This window comes from Telmatherina bonti (assembly GCF_933228915.1).
Source record: "Telmatherina bonti genome assembly, chromosome: 17".
NCBI classification, from domain to species: Eukaryota; Metazoa; Chordata; class Actinopteri; order Atheriniformes; family Telmatherinidae; genus Telmatherina; species Telmatherina bonti.
The window spans coordinates 31157925-31164076 of record NC_136615.1 but is presented as its reverse complement, the minus strand read 5'-3'; positions in this window follow the sequence as shown (position 1 = coordinate 31164076).

Sequence of the window (6152 nt, the reverse complement as noted above, 5' to 3'; positions counted from 1 at the left end):
ACTCCCCTTTAACAGGAAGAAAACCTCCGGCAGAACCCGGCTCAGGGAGGGCAGCCATCTGCCTCGACTGGTTAGGGTGGAGAGGACAGGAAAGACAGAACAACTTGTATAACTGCACTTATTCAGGAAGACCTGCGGAAAAAAGGAGAAATAAGTTAGAGATGGCAAATATTGGCATATATATATACATTAATATATGAGAGAAATAGAGCGAGGTACTTCTCAGTGCATCAGGTAACATCCCTATTGCTACATAAGTAATGGTTGGCTAGACTACCCATAACTATAAATACATAATAAATCATTCAAATAACTAAATAACCGCCCATGCTGCACTGGGCCACTTGGACCATGTCATGGTTCATGTGATTCCTAAAGGCAGAAACTGAAAGTCTTTTATGACAACATCTAAGTGGAGCAACAGCGGTATGGAAGTTCTACAGGCATGCATTGGACAGCACAGACTGGGACGTGTTCAGGTCTGCCACCAACAGCCTGGATAAGTACTGTGATGTTGTGCATCACCCTCTTTTCAGACTGCTGTAAACCATCGCACAGCAAGGTGAGTTATAACAAGACAAACCCCGTTTAACGCTGGAGAAGTGGAGACAAAGATGGAATTTAAGAAGCTGAAGTACATGTTCAGCAAAGCAGTTGAAGAAGCCAAGTGCCTGTACTGCACCATTTTTTTTTCACCATAACAAATTGGTTTTTCAGCACTCCCTACGTTCGGTTTCCATGGTGACTGAAATGGTTGGTTTTTGGAGTTTTTTCTACTTTGAAATTTTAGTGACGTCCCAGGGGAGGGACTCAGTGATTGGTCATCTCCTCTAGGTTGTGCAGTTAATGAAAAGAAAGCCACGCCCACTTTCACTGCCCAGTATAAATACTCCAAGCAGTTGACCAATCAGACGCAGGCATAGGGCCGAGCTTTCTCTGTTAGCTTGTTTCTAGCAGAAGCTGATCTGAGAGGATCAATACAAAATGAATGAAGGGATTTGTGTAAATTTCTTGATTATTTCCTGCCCTTCTGAACTTTCATATTAAAATCAATTAGACTGAAATGCGCAAAATAGAGACACTTTAAATATCCTTTTGCAAACAACTTACATGAACATTTCTTCACTTGTGGCATACACATCTACAGGTAATGCTGCATTGTTGCATCGGGAACCCACAAATATCAAGGCAGCTCACAAGCTTCAGTCATTTTTTGCTTTTTCTGAAATGGCAAGTTGCATGAAGATGTACTGTTGCTTTTAACGAAGTGAGATGGGATACTTTTCAGCTTTTCAGTGAACACTCATTGCACCAGGTTACAATCTATTGTGTAAAAATTCTCAGTCCTCCTCTCGGGTGTTTGAATGGAAGTTTATTGACTTCTTGGTTTTGGAAGTTCAATTGCTAAATCCACTGGTGTGTAGTTCAAGGCATAGAAGCTTTTATTCCAGTTGTGTCACCAATGCACCGACCACCTTGTCGGTTGTCTGAATCATTAACACTTGCAAGTTGTTTATCTGCCTCAACAGCAGGCAAGTATGGAGCAGCTGTTCAAGCTCTGCTTGAGTTCAGGTATTGTATTGAACACCATTAAATCTCAACCTTTTTTCCTTGAGGACATTGTCATGCAACTTTGTTGCCCTCAAATGTAGGATCACAAATGTAATTTTTTTTTTTTTTTTAAATTAAAAAGAAGTTAGCCTTTTAAGTTAGTTGTTTTTGGTGTAATTGCAATATCTGGCCAGCAGAGGGCGTCTGGGCCAAGGTGAGCGCTGGGTGTGGTCTGCTGGGAGGCTCCACGTGTTCAGACCAGAGCCTGCCCGCCTACAGATCACAGATCACACGTGTTATCCTTCCTGCAAAGATAAACAGGTTGGTTTCATGACTTTTTTGACTCATATGTTTCTTGAAATTACACATAATTATTGAAAGCTAAACTGATAAATGTTATGTCAGGATTTTCCTTGATTTGGTTGACAAAATGATGTAAACTGAGTCCTGAGTCTCAAAGTTGTAGTTATTCTGCACGTTTACTGGGTTAAATCTGGGGTAGGTAATGTTGGAGAGCTAGTAAGATTTGAAAGTGGCTCCCTGGATTTACAGTAAAGTGAGGGGTCTAACTATATTTCTTATTGTTCATGATTACAAAATGTATAGACTACTATCAGGACGAGGAACCACTTCACCCAGAGTAAAACAAAATGTCTCTGAGCAAGATGACCTACCCCAACTTTAATATTTCGGAGCTTCACGTGTATCGTTAAGTGTTATGTATGGCTCTTATATTGTGATTTTTATTTGGATTTTATATAAATGGTTTACTTTGAGTAATACAAATTGTTTTGTCAGTAGTAAATTCCAACGTATTGTGTTACAGACTGTATAACGTATGATGGTATGATTTAGTCCTGATTAGATTGGATTCTGATTTTTTGGGTGCCAGTTTGATTTTAATAGCGATTCTCACAATTCCTCAATATGGCTGACTTTTGTAGACTGAAAACAACAACAAAGAAAAGTACAAAACTTTTTTTTTGCTCTTCATTTTTCTTTATTTCAATTTAGGAAAACAACCCAGTAGCCAGACCATCATGCTGCTGCTATAGCATCCAAGACAAGTAAAAAGATCAATAAAAAGAATAAAAATGACAAAAATTTCATTATGGATTATATTTATTAATTTTAAAAAAAAAAAATCTGATTTTTAACAAAAAAATCTTTGTGTCAAGCAAAAAATCCCCATATTCGATTTTTCCATTAGATTTTCCCACCCCTAGAATGCAGGTTAACTACCGCAGGTAATCTGCTGTACTAATAATCTGTCGTAAAAATTGCAGCATAATTAAACAAATACTCTAAAAATCAAACTGTAAAAGACCATGACACGGTCCAGAGATTTATTCTATGTTTTAATGAGTTGTGTGGTTATAGTAAGAATTCAGTAGAAATGTTGAAGTCTGCATTTTGAAATGTGTGATAAATATGCAGACTAGAGCCTGTCTGCCAACAGATCACAGCTCATGTGTGTTTTCCTTCCTGCAAAAATATACAGGACTCATTGGAGGCCTGTAACACAACTACCCAAAAGCTTCCATCAGAACAAAATCTTGTCTCTGTGGACATGAGCTTAACTTTAATAATAACACAGGAGTTCAGCGACTGAATATACAAAACAAGTATAGTACCTGCTACATGAACGCAGAATGAAATAGCCTATATTCATATGAATAATGAGAAATCTGGCACTTAGAACTCTACTGCACACCATATAGCTTACCTGTTTCTTCACTTTCAAGAGCAGCTGTGGTTTCTTCTTCTATTCCTTTATTTCATTTCAGAATTTTCTTTGGGGCGCTCCTTGAGATGATAATTGGAAAACAGTTGTTAGTTCATTTTATGAGCAAATGAAAATGAATGTTTTGCCCAGAATTATTGTAAACAACATACTGTAAACCGGATAAAAGACACTATTTATTTTTTCTTTTAATTTTCTTCAAACAAAAAAATGTTTTTAATGGATAAAAGTTTTTTATATTTTTCATACTTTCATAATGAAGTGTAGAACGAAAAGTAACTACATTAATACTACAACTTACACATGTACTTTAAACCACTTTCACTTCAGTATACTCTAGTTCTTTCTATATTTCTTTCTATACTTATATTTTGGTCCAAGTATAGAATGATATCAAATCACTTACTTAAGCTTACATTTAATTTAGGATAAAAATGGTTTTCATTTCACATATTTAATTTGAGATATTATCCTGTCATAAACTTACATGTTCAAAAGCATTTAGTACTGGAGTTACAAAGTACAGCAAATGTTATGCTTATGTCTGCTCAATTGCATTACATGTACAGTAAGTACCTTTAAAAATGTCCCTTAGCAAGAAATTTGTTTACTCGTAAGTATGCTCTTTTTGGTGACTTTTGGTGAATTAGAAAGTATTCTTAATAGACTAAATTTTAACATTTTTAAGGCAGCAAAAGTAAACTGTAATTGTGATTTAGGTTTACAAAAATACACGTTCAACTGTTAAATAAAATGGTTTGTGTATTTATACATACCTCGTTTGTATCCACCTGTCCAGCGGATTCTTTTCTGACATATTTATGTAAATGATCATAGTATGTAGTTTTACACACGGGTCTACAGTGGTCGTAGTACCTAGTTTTTTTTCTTCAATCTAGTATTTCTGACGCAGTCATGCTAACCTTGTGCTCAAAATGTAAACAATGCTAAAGATGCTGCATAACAATGAAACATTTACTGTTTTGCAGTTCATTTGATTGGTTATTCTGTGTGTGATGCAGCAGGGCTGTTTAGAACTGCAAAGTTTGAGGAAGTGAAAACCAAGAATAAGTTTCTTGTTGACAGATGGTGAGGGAGGTTGGTGGGAGTGAAGAGGACGGTTTGGTAGAGAAGTAGAGCTGAGTGTCGTCCGCATAGAAGTGAAGATTATTTTTGTGTCTGTGAAAAATGTAGCCAAGTGGAAGGATAGAGATCAGTGAAAGTAGGGACACCAGAACAGAGCCCTGGGGTACACCAGTAAAGACAGGGAAAGAGCTGGATTTATGAGAGCTAAGTCAAACAAATCATCTGCTGCCAAAAAGGTAAGAAGTGAACCACCTGAGAGGGGTGTAAGTGATGCTGATAGATCAGTGTTTCCCAAGTCTGGTCTTCTAGCCCCACTGCCATGCATGTCTCATGCATTCCTAGTCCAACACACCTGATTAAGTGATTTTTGGAAGTCCATGCAGTGATGTCCAATAGAGAATCATGTCTGTTTATAATGCAGAGCTACCTGAGGGCCCCTAGATAGCCAGTTTTAATCTTTGACTTTGGCCCATACCTTCAGAGATTTCTCCTGATTCTACAAATCTTTAATCAAAATTATTCACCAGATGTTAGGAATTTTAAAGTCTTCACAGTTTTAAATGAGGACCGTTTTTTTTCTGAAATTCATTCGTTGTCTGAACCGCTAGTCCAATCAAGGGCCGTGGGGGAGCTGGAGCCTTCGGGCGAGAGGCAGGTGCACCCTGGACAGCTCGCCAGTCTATCGCATGGACAAACAACCACTTATGCTCACAATCTCTTCTAGAGACGATTTTGAATTAACCTAATCTGCATGTCTTTGGTTGGTGGGAGGAAGCTGGAGTACCTGGAAAGAACCCACACATACATGGGTAGAACATGAAAACTCCACACAAAAAGGCTACTCTTTGAGCCTCCCCCAGCCAAGGATTGAATCAGTTGTGAGTACTGGTTGTGAGGCCACAAAGCTAACCATTACTCAACTGTGCAGCACTTTCTGAAATTATAAATAATAATAATAATGTTGAGAATAAAGGACTGTAGGCTGTAATATGATGGCGTTAGCCCCTCACCTGCAGTGAGCTCCAGTTAGACAGCGATGAACCAGACAGAGGTTATGCTTCCACTTTTTTTGTTGTGGGTTGACTCAGCACAACTTAGTAGTACTCTCAGAGCAGGCAACCAGGCTAATACCAATACACACCTCAGTATAGGTTAGGTGAGCCAGCACAGGTATGTACTGTAACTAACTGCAGGTATATGTATGTCTCATCTCATCTTCAGCCACTTATCCAGGCTCGGGTCGCGGGGGCAGCAGCCTAAGCAGGGAAGCTCAGACCTCCCTCTCCCCAGCCACATTTGCCAACTCTGCGGGGGGGATACCAAGGCGTTCCCAGGCCAGCCGAGAGATATAATCCCTCCAGCGGGTCCTGGGTCGTGGGACGTGCCTGGAACACCTCACCTGGGAGGTCCAGGGGGCATCCTGACCAGATGCCCGAGCCACCTCAACTGGTTCCTCTCGATGCGGAGGAGCAGCGGCTCTACTCTGATCTCCTCCTGGATGACCGAGATCCTCCCCCTATCTCTAAGGTAGAGCCAGAACGAGATCTCATTCTTTCGGTCACGACCCACAGTTCATGACTATAGGTGAGGGTAGGAACGTAGATCGTCTGGTAAATCATGAGCTTTGCCTTCTGGCTCAGCTTCTTCTTCACCATGACAGACCGGCGCAGAGTCTGCATTACTGCAGACACTGCACCAATCCGTCTGTCGATCTCACGCTCCATCCTTCCCTCACTCGTGAGCAAGACCCAGAGATATTTAAACTCCTCCA